At 42.0% G+C, this 11,340-nt stretch overlaps 1 protein-coding gene across 2 annotated transcripts in view; it reads left to right on the top strand.

Moving 5' to 3' along the window:
• Positions 1-3,399: 3,399 nt before the first annotated feature.
• Positions 3,400-11,340, top strand: part of CFAP206 (cilia and flagella associated protein 206) — a 56,984-nt gene continuing 49,043 nt past the window's right edge. Inside the window, exon 1 of one of the 2 annotated variants that reach the window (XM_004580403.4) lies at positions 3,400-3,406. The gene's annotated coding sequence lies outside the window, so the exon portion shown is untranslated. Of the gene's footprint in view, positions 3,407-8,562; positions 8,664-11,340 lie in introns of those variants that run through there. The other variant, XM_058660944.1, reaches the window with a different exon arrangement.

Below are 11,340 nucleotides of genomic sequence, written 5' to 3'. Positions count from 1 at the left end.
TAAGCCTAAAAATTAAGACACTTGCACCCTGTGTCATCATGACACAGGGTTAATTCCAGTTCCAGCGCCTGCTACTTCTCATCAGTGCAGACACTGAGACGCACTGGCCACGCCCAAGTGATTGCTTTGTGATGCTCTCAAAGGAGATGTGTGCAGAGTTCCTGGCTCCTGACTTTAGTCCAACCCAGCCCTGGCCTTGAGGCATCTGTCAATGAATCAGCAGATGTGAGCTGGCTCTGGCTCTCTGTTTCTGAAATAACTACTTAAGAAGACTTGAACAAAGACTGAATCAAGTGAGGGAATTAGCCAGGAGATTATCCAGACAGGAACTAGAAAAGGCTGTGAGGTGAGGGTGTATCTGGTGATGTAGGAACCCAAGAGAGGGTAGTGAGGCTGAGCAGAGTGAGCCAGAAAGAACAGGTAGGGAGGAGATTGAGAGGCAGGCCAACGCAGGGCCTTGTAAAGGCTTTGATGTTTCTTTTCAATGGAGGGGAACTAAAGTAAGGTTTTGAGATGAGAGGTGGGTGCCTAGGCGTTTTAAAAGTTCCCTCTGGTTCTCTGTAGAGAACAAACTTGGGTGGACACTGTAGCACGGTGGCTCAAGCTGAATCCACCTAAATGTTTTGTTGCATGTTCATTTAAACCTTTCCAGTTTTGAATCACCTGAGAACATCACACTTCAAAATTGATGTTATAGAAATGATGAAAATTACATTATAAAATGGCTGCACAGCTGTCTGAAGTTCTTATTGTTAAACATTTTTTAAATGCTGAGATGATAATTTAATACAAAGATATTGACTATCTGCAAGATAAAATTTTGAAAATTCACAATATGTGCTCTCTTCAATAAATGTATCTCAATTTTCAATCTAAACCTATCTTCTCGAACAAACTAGCTAGGTTCCATCTTATTTGGATTGGCAAGCAGCTCACTTTATGCAGCACAGCTGTTGGAGTGTTTGGACTCAGCAGAGTAAACAGGCATCATCTGGTGGTTTCTGACCCTTAGGAGCAAATGCGGAAGTACTGTATGACCCCAAACGAAGTTAAATATCTAAAGCTAAGAGTTGTGAATACAAGTAAAGGAAAAGTAATATTGAATCTACTCTTTTAGATTCTTACTTAATGCTTTTTGGGTTTCCCAAAAATTTTTTACATGGAAATACAGAGTAATGTAGAAAGGCCCATGCCTCCTCCATTCCCCCCACCCCTGAATTAACAAATGTAAACATTTGGTCATGTATGGTAAACGACCTAAAGCATCAAGACAGTGTACCCAGCGGTACCCAAGGGACACCAAGGAACTGCAGCAAACTCATAGAGGTGTGGAAGAGTATTTTTAAATTTAAGGGAAACATAGTGACACTTGCCAGATGCCATGTAACCTCTTACTATAAAATTGTTTAAATCCACTTGGTACTTTACTTCAACCTAAGTTCAGAGCAGTTAGGTATTTCTTTTGGATTAAAGGTTCTATTAAAAAAAATTACTTAGACACTAGAGGTTTTAGAAGCTACACTAAGAATTAGAAATCTATGAATCTATATTCTCTATTAGGCCCCAACACTTGATGTTCAACTACGTGAGTTACAGGTAGAGGTCTGAGAACTGACCAGCCTTGTCAATCTAAGTCTTTTGCATTGACAAAAGCAGTGTGTAATGATAGAGAGCCCCAAGAAATGTTTGGTATTAAGACTTTATAGGCCTGGCACAGTAGTGCTAAATACTCACCTTGCATGCCCACAATCCCATTTGTTACCTCGCTTTTTTCTTCTTAAAAATTTCCTACTAATATAAATAGAACAGACTTTACTAATTCCATGGGTACAGTTCCAAGAAGACAGTGCCATTTCCCTCATTCTCCTGGTCCCCACCGCTGGGCCCCTCTCTTCCTTCTCTCTATTCAACCATATCTGCACAGACATAATTTTAATCCATTCTATAGTCACAGGCTTAATTTGCCACTAATCATAATATTCAACAAGTGAAAAAAATAAGACTGTAAGATTGCATTTCCATTGGACAATAAACATGGGCTAAAAATGACAATTATATCCCAAAGTGACCATTTCACTTCATTGCTACACTTTGTGTGTGTGCCTGCCAAAAAACAGAAAACATATAATATTTGTCCTTTTGAAACTGGCTAATTTGCTAAGCATAATGGTTTCCAGTTTGCATCCATTTTGTTACAAAAAAATTCCATCATTTTTGGCTGAATAGTATTCCATAGTATATATGTACATTTTCTTTATCCAGTCATTAGCTGATGGACCTCTGGGTTGATGACATATCTTAGCTATTGTGAGTTGAGTTGCAACAAAAATGGGAGGACATAATAACTATCGCATGCTGATTTTGTGTTGCTTGATGTACCCCATTTTTACTTAAGACCTCTATTTTTATGAGTGCTTGCTTTCTGCTAGACATCCCAAAGGGTGCCATCAAGGACACTGAGATTCTACAGAAGGAAGAAGTGATTGCAGGCCAAGAAAGCCCGAAAACGCCATTCTCCCTGGTGAGCCAATCTGCATATGTATCCCTCCACACCGCAGAACTGAGGACCCTAACTTACTACACTTGTCCCTTATTGTACATAAATTCAGTTTAGTGTTACAAATACATATATGTTTGTTTATGTTTACACACAGACAGTCCTGTGATTACAAAGAAAATTAAAATGATGTTATTGCAAAAATTAAAGGAAAAACAAAGAGAAACAAAGGAAGAAGGGAGAATTGAGGGAAGTTAGGAGGAAAGAAGGAAATATGGTTATCTTTTTAGAATTGTATCTGTGAGATACATGAAATCTGTTCTCTTTACATTAATAAACATTTTTTAAAGAAAAAAATATTGTCATTTTATAAAGATCATGAGAGGGGTTTTAAAAAATCTTTAAATGAGAACATGAAGAAGGTTGGTTTGGGAGCAAATTTTCTGAATTTGAAGAGGTAAGACAGTCGCATTTACAGGAAATGACTTTTGAATTTAAATAAAGTTAATTGCTGATATTGCTAAAAAATCTGAGTAGAAAAGATAAGACTTTTCATTCCTGGGTGTAAGTGATAGCCATTTCCCTCCGGCCCAGCTGTGGCTCTGACGAGGTCAGCAGCGAGCACAGCAGTCCTGCAGAAGGCCAAAGTCTTAGCAAAACACCAACAATATTTGAATCAGTGATTCTATAATCTGTTCCTATTTTGTTTAGGAAACGGGTCCCTTCCTAAAAATATCACCAACAATATTCACTTTCCTTTTTTAAAAAAATTTTTAGCAATAATCACTTTCAATTAGAGATGGATTCAAATGTAATTTTTTCCGTAAAATTAATGTTCTGTTCTATGACTCACTGCAGAGAAATAGATGACGTGTTTCCTGGATCACTGCATTTACAAGCAAAGCCAGCCTGGAGGTCATTTCGTACTTTGGTAAAGCCTAACGCCGTCCCAAAGGTCAGATTCCTCGTCTTGTTTGCTGCAGCCCTCCACGACCGCAGTGTCGGTGGCATGTTTTTCGTTCTCCCCAGAGCCATGCTTTTAGGTAGTGCACATTGAACATCACTGTACACTTTAGGGGCCAAGGTTTAACTCAAAATTGAAATGAAAATAGAAATGAGACTTTTTAAAAATTAAACATTTTTAAAGGTTTTCAAATTGAGAATTGAGACTGGAGATGGTAGAGCCAAATGTGCTAGACATCAATGTAGAGTTTACTGAGTTAGACCAAGGTGAATCGTGAAAGCTCTGTAACGGCATGTGGGGAATTGGGTCCGTGCTGGTGATAATGTGATCAGAATCATCTTTGAAGTGAACCAGAAAAAGGCACCCACAGTGAAGTCAGGAAGCAGACAAAATAATCAGTTAAGTGATTCTCATAGTCCATAATCCAGGAAGTCCTTTTTTTTTCAGCCAAGAGACAAATGCTTATTAGGATATATAAACAGGGCCCAGTGCGATGGATCAGTGACTACATCCTTGCCTTGCATGCAGTGGGATCCCATATGGGCACAGGTTCATGTCCCAACTGCTCCGCTTCCCACCCAGCTCCCTGCTTGTGGCCTGGGAAAGCAGTCAAGGATGGTCCAAAGCCTTGGGATACTGCACCTGCCTGGGAGACCTGGAAGAAGCTCCTGGCTCCGGATCAGCTTAGCTCCAGGTGTTACGGCCAATTAGAGAGTGAACCAGTGTATAGAAGATCTTTCTCTCTGTCTCACTTTATCTGTAAATCTACCTTTCCAATAAAAATAAATAAATCTTTAAAAAATATATAAATATATACACAATGAGATCCTTTTGTTATCATTATCCATTGTTAAAATGTGAAGCAAATTCTAATAATCAAAATTAGAAAATGGGGTTTTGAAAGGACCTAAGTATTGACAAAATGAGTGAAACAGCTTTAGAAACGATAGACTGCTTTCTAATTAGTTCTTTCTTAGGTGGCATGGAATAATTTATATGCATGGAAAAACAAAATAGCTTTAAGGCCATGGGAGAGAAATGTGTCATCGCTAAATGTTCTATCACATGAAACACAATGTTCTCTCATACTAACAGTAAATAACACTCTTTACGATAAAGTGAGTGAGAAGGAGTGGCAGCATGGACAGTGAGGGTGGGAGTATGGTAGAAGACAGCAAGGAAGACAAGGAGGAGAAGGAAGGCAGATGAAGGTAGTCGGGGAGAGACCCGAGAGCGTACAGGGCTGTTAGAGCGCAGCCAGCAGGAGGCTGCGGAGCGTCCTGTGTTTGTTCCCTCTCTGCCTGGCTGCTCCCTCCCTGTTCCACCACTGTCACGCTGTCCCAAATTTTCAGCAGAATACTGCTTCCTCCTCTACTCACCAGGGTGCAAAGAGAACGTAAAGGCATACTCCTGAGACTCTCAGTATCCTCCTGAGATGTATAATTTCACTGCAGAGACACTCACTTTTCAAAGTACCATTGTATCTGTTACCTCCCTTGAGCTTTCAGTTTTGTAGGATGGGCTTTCTCATCCTCATTTTACAGACCACAAAAGGTAAATTTGTGCAAGATGCTCTGAAGTAAGTGATATCCACCTCCCCGAAGACTATCTGTGGCCATTAGGATGTCATCTTGGTAGAAACCAGAGGGCCTGAATGGATCAGGTGTCTGGGCAGAAGAAACTAGCTTGAATCATGACAAAACACTACCAACATTTCAAATCCAGTGATTACAGAACCTGTCCCCACGTATGTGGTCTAGTGCAGTAAAAGTGGAGCTTTGTAGTAATAATATAGCCTATAAGAACAGATGCACTTAGTAAGCAGTTATGGTGTGTCAACACTGCATTAAACCCCTTGGAGACATTTCTTCTCACCTTCAGAACTGTGTGAGGTCAACACCAATTTTGATAAGTGGTGGAATTCTGGTTTAGAGGACTTCAGTATTTTGGACAAGGGTTTTAATCCAGGCTCTGTATTGTCCAAATAATTTATAACCCTTATGGCTCTCTCAAAATAAAATCTCTGCAATGGTCTGGATATAGTTTGTCCCCAGAATATCCATGTGCTGGAAGCCTGGTCCTCAGTGTGGCTATGTGAGGTGGGAAAGCCTTTAAGCTGAGGGCCTGGCGAGAGGTTGTCAGGTTCGAGGACTCCATCCTCGAACTGGAATAATGTTGATCTCAGAGTGGACTCATTCTCCAGGGTACAGATTGTCAGAAAGCAAGGTCAACCACACACGTGCCCTCTTTTTTTTTTTATGTTTATTTGAAAGAGTTACAGAGACGTATTCAATGGGTAGGGAGGAGCGGGGAAGAGACAAAGAGGTCTTCCATTCAATGATTCACTCCCCAAATGGCCAAAATGGCCAGAGCTGGACAGTTCCAAAGACAGGAGCCAGGAGCTTCTTCCAGGTCTCCCATGTGAATGCAGGGGCCCAAAGACTTGGGCCATCCTCTGTTGCTTTCCCAGGAACGTTAACAGGGCAATGGATCAGAAGTCGAGCTACTGGGACTGTAACCAACACCAAATCAGATTACAGAATAGTTGATTTTTTAAAGAAAAATTTTTAAAATGTATCAGACATTTAGTACAAATTAATAAATAATTGTTGAACTGCTACTATTATGAGTCTGGGTCCTCTGAGCTGGCTAGGATCCTGGCAGCCATGGACAAGCAGGTGGAGCACCAGCAGGAATGATTACATACACATGGTGTTGTTTCTACACATGCAGTCTTCCCTGTGGTAGCCCAGTCATCAGCTCCCCAAGTTACAGGATCTGTAAACAGAAGTGCATATCCCACCTTTCTGATCTATGATTGCACTCACATGTGCCCATTATTCAGGAGGCTCCAGATGTACTCCTGGCTAGGGTCCTTTCATTTTGTCAACTTCTTTTGAAATTAGACATCTTGGTGCAAGCATTCATTTTGTCAATTTCTCTTGAAATTAGACATGATGGTACAAGCATTCCTTTCAGCTCTGATGCATTTGCTAACGGACCTGCTTCATGCCACCTACTCCTGTATTTGGATATGATTTGGACCTTAGTTTAGGTGGCCCCTAAAGGCCCATTACTGCAGTCTGGATCCCTAGAGCCTTATGGTAGTGAATCAAGAGTGGAGCTTGAAGACGCACAATGCCATAGTAGGCTAAGCCTCCACTTGTGATGCCAGCATCCCATATGGTGCTGGTTCAAGTCTGCACTGTCCCACTTCACATCCAACTCTCTGCATGTGACCTGGGAAAACAGTGAAGGATGGACCAAGTCCTTGGGCTCCTGCACCCATGTGGGAGACCTGCAGGAAGCTCCAGGCTCCTGGTTTTGGACTAGCCTAACTCTGGTCATTGTGGTTATTAGGGAAATGAATGAAGCTGCTTTTGATCAAATCATGGTGATTTTGCAGGGGTGGGGGTGGCTGAGAGAAGATGTGTGTGTGTGTGTGTGTGTGTGTGTGTGTGTGTGTGTGTGTGTATCTTATTCCCCCCCTATCCCCTGGCTTGCTGCATGATAGTTACTTCATATGTGCTCTGCCAGAGCCAGCCTCTGTTCTCCATCATATGATAGACTAATGAGTTTGACCTGATCTTGGCCATGACCCTCCAGAATCATGAGCTGAAATAAACCTTCTTGGCTGCATAGCTCCTCTTAGGTATTTTACTTGTAGTCATGAAAAACCAACACACCACATACATATGCATATATTCTCCTAGAAGAACTGCATAATGGAGTCTAGCACATTGGGAAGTGACGATAACATTACAGTATGCATCTGTACTCCCGAATAATAGGAGGTATCCTGAACTTTAATGCAGCCCTGCTTCAGGGATGCTGTAGGTTTTAAATGCAAGTGAGTTTGGGGGAGGGTGGGGGGGAGAATCCCAGATTCTATGTAATTACAACACAATGTAATTAATGACTAAATTTAATTTAAAAAATAAATAAAATAAAATTATGTAAATTCAAGGACAAAAAAAAAAAAAAGCAAGTGAGTTTTAAAGCCCAGTGTCAAAAGAACAGTGCCCCCAAGAGGCCAGTGCTGTGATGGCATCCTTATCTGGTGAGATCGCCCAAGGAGAAGCAGCATCAAGGCATGGGAATATACACCCCATCCTGGGAGATTCTGCCTCCTTTGCCAGTGCAGCAAGGTCTTGAGTTGTTCTGTCAGCTTCTTTACTCTATACTTTCCTTATCTCTAAATCCTTATGAAAATGAGCATTTCTACAGGATAGGTATGAGACGATAGCATATAGGTCATGCCAAAGCTGAAGTTTGTGTGATCTCAGGCGAGTTACTTTGTTTCTGTGGGCTCAGGTTTTCTCATCTATAGAGTCTGAACAAGAGTATTTCACTAGCATGACTTCTTACAAGGATTAACTCACACATAAAATGGGTGGCAGTTTGGTCTATCAGAGAACACTATTTAAGACTCATGCATACCATATCAGAGTGCCAGGATTTGAGTCTTGGATCTATTCTCAATCCCAGCTCCTGCTATTCAGACCCTGGGGGACAACAATGATGGAGCTGGTCCTTGGGTCCCTGCCACCCACGAAGCAGACCTGGATTGAGTTCTGCAGTCCCAGCGTTGGCCTGGCCCATCTCTGAGTATCATACACACTTTGGAGGAATGAGTCAGCAAGTTAGAGCTCTCTATGTCTCTCTCTTTATTCTCCATCTCACATTTAAAAAACATATGAAAATGTTTAGCATAGTGTATGTGCTCCCTTTCCTCAAAATTTACTTAAACTGTAGTTAAACTTTGAGTATGAGGTCCTAAGATCCTAGTCTCAGGACACACACTGTGAGAACATCAAAGGTATTTTACGTCATCCTTATCTACCGGGTGCTTACCAACAAGTTGTGAAGGCCAATGCAAGTTTAAATCTTGCCCCCGCTGCGTAACAGCTTTGGTAAATTTGGGAAAGCTTTATTTTTAAAGCCTTCGGCTTCGGATTCCTGATCTGCAAAGTGAGGATGCAATAGTAATTGCTTCCTATGACTATAGAATTCAGTGAGTTAGTAAGGGTGTTTGTGAGAGTACTGGCTGACTTTAAGTGCTTGCCATTCATGTTTCACCAGAAAGCTGTGTTCATATGAGGAAATGCCAAAGGGAGTGGTGCCCAGGCATGGAACAAAAGGCTGGAGGTCCAAACGGGAGGGACCAGTAGAAGAAGCAGACATGGAGAGACTGTGGAGGAGGTAAGCAGGGCCTACGCCTTGGCTAGGGTGGGTTCAGGAAGGAATTTTTCTCTGTAAGACACCAAAAAGGAAATTGTAAATACCTCAAAAAGGAAATTGGTAAGGGCATTCCAGCATATCAGGATCCTCTTTGAGAATTGCAATGTATAGTATGATAAGACTTAATGAATTTTTTCAAACTTGAGAGAGGCAGGAGACTATGGATTACTATTCCCTAAAAATTATCTTACGTCGCCTTCTTGAATTCTGCACAATGCTTGGTCTAAGTGTCACAGCCCAGTTTATACTGCCAGGGAAGATAGAATCTGGAGCTGCAGGATCCTCTTTTGACAGCAGGTGGCGCCCTTACATATACACAGGTACTCTGAAAGGTCCTTGTGAAATGAATGTTGTGAAGCAAACCACATGATTTCAAAACTGGCTTTACACCAAAATATATTTATGTTTTTAGAAATGTATATTTGTTTGAAGAATACAGAAGGAGAGGGATTGAGGCAGAAGATTTCCACTGCTTGATAACTTCTTTTTTTTTAAGATTTTTTTATTTTTTTACTGTAAAGTCAGATATACAGAGAGGCAAGACAGAGAGGAAGATCTTCCATCCGATGATTCAATCCCCGAGTAGCCACAGCAGCTGGAGCTGTGCTGATCCAAAGCCAGGAGCCAGGAGCTTCTTCCAGGTCTGCCACGCGGGTGCAGGGTCCCAAGGCTCTGGACTGTCCTCGACTGCTTTCCCAGGCCACAAGCAGGGAGCTGGATGGGAAGCAGGGCCACTGGGACATGAGTCGGCAGCCATATGGGACCCCAGCACGTACAAGGCAAGGAATTTAGCTGGTAGGCTACCTCGCTGGGCCCTCATTCGTGTCTTAAATGGCTGTAGCAGCCAGGGCTTTCCCAGGCTGAAGGCAGAAGCCAGGAATTTCATCCAGGTCTCCCAAGGGTGGCAGGAGCCCAAGTATTTGAGCATCATCTGTCTCCTCGCACGGTACACAAAAACAAGGAGATGGATTAGAAGCAGAGAAGCTAGGACTGGAGCCAAAAACTGTACTATGCTATCCTAGTGTTCCAAGCTGCAAGTGTCTCTCCACAATTATTGTGTGTAAGAAAATGGTACTGGGGGCCCAGTGTGATACCCTACTGGCCTAAAGCCTCATCTTGCATGCCTGGGGTCCCATATGGGTGCCAGTTCACGTTCCGGTTGCTCTACTTTCCATCCTTGTGGTCTGGGAAAGCAGTAGAGGAAGGCTCAAAGCCTTGGAATCCTTCACCCGTGTAGGAGACCTGGAAGAAGCTCCTGGCTCCTGGCTCTTACTTTGGATTGGGTCAGCTCCAGCCATTGCAGCCATTTGGAGAGTGAATCAACAGAAGGAAGAGCTTTCTCTATCTCTTTTTCTCTCTGTAAATCTGCCTTTCCAATAAAAATCAATAGATCTTTTTAAGTGGTGTTGTGGTTTATATAAAGAATTGTTTAAGCCATTTAAGTAGTTGTCTACTGTACATCACTGATGCTGAATTTGGAAGCAGGTTTTTCACATTGATTTTTGTACGAAAGATAACATTAATGAAGCAAGAAGAAATATGTCCATTCTAAGGAGCTATGGTTGCCTCTTAAGGATGACAGTCTGATTTTGTTCCTGCTGGGAATGGAAGTCAGACTCATGCTAATGCTTTTATGGAGTTTGCCGTTCAGCCTCACTGATACACACTGTATATGTCACAGATTTGAGCTTCTGACTACTGCAAAATGAGATTACAACTTTCATAAGAACACTGATAACCCACTACATTAATTAAAACACTATAGCATTGACCTAAAAGATGGGCTAGAGGGTTCAGCGTGATAGCCTAGTGACTACAGTCCTCGCCTTGCATGTGCCAGGATCCTGTATGGCACTGGTTTGTGTCCTGGTGACCCCGCTTCCCTTCCAGCTCCCTGCTTGTGGCCCAGGAAAGCAGTCGAGGACGGCCCAAAGCCTTGGGGCCCTGCACCCATGTGGGAGACCTGGAAGAAGCTCCTGGCTTCAGATGCATGCAGCACCAGTTGTTGTGGTCACTTGGGGAGTGAATCATCAGACAGATCTTTCTCTCTGTCTTTCCTCCTCTCTGTATATCTGACTTTGCAATAAAAATAAATAAATCTTTAAAAATCTGATTTTCCAATAAAAAATAAATAAATCTTAAAAAAAGATGGACTAGAACAAAATAGATCATCCAAATACACCAACATACCCCCACACATAAAGTATATAATATACTTGATATGACAACAGAAATCCTATAATGTGAAACTGACAACGTGATACAATGAGTTAAACTGTCACCCACATCCCCTGTAGCTACTAGTTCATATTCCAGTTGCTCAACTTACAACACAGATCCCTCTTAATGAGCTTTGGAAAGCAGCAGAAGTAAACTCAAGTGCTGGGGCATCTGTCACCCACATCTGAGACTTAGACAAATTTCCTGGCTCCTGGCTCCTGGCTCCTCCTTCAGCCTGGCCCAGCCCAGGCTATTGTGACTTTTTTTGTGGAGCTCTCTCTCTCTCTCTCAATTTCCCTGACTCACTCTCCTCCTCTATCCTCCTTCTCTCTCTTCCTTTCCCTTTTTTTTCTGTAACTTTTAAAAATATATAAGTAATGTTCAAGAAAGAAAGAAAGAAAGAAAGAAAGAAAGAAAG

This window comes from Ochotona princeps, chromosome 1 (genome assembly GCF_030435755.1).
Source record: "Ochotona princeps isolate mOchPri1 chromosome 1, mOchPri1.hap1, whole genome shotgun sequence".
Classification (NCBI taxonomy): domain Eukaryota; kingdom Metazoa; phylum Chordata; class Mammalia; order Lagomorpha; family Ochotonidae; genus Ochotona; species Ochotona princeps.
The sequence above is the reverse complement of the archived record's forward strand: the minus strand, read 5'-3'. Positions and strand labels throughout refer to the sequence as shown.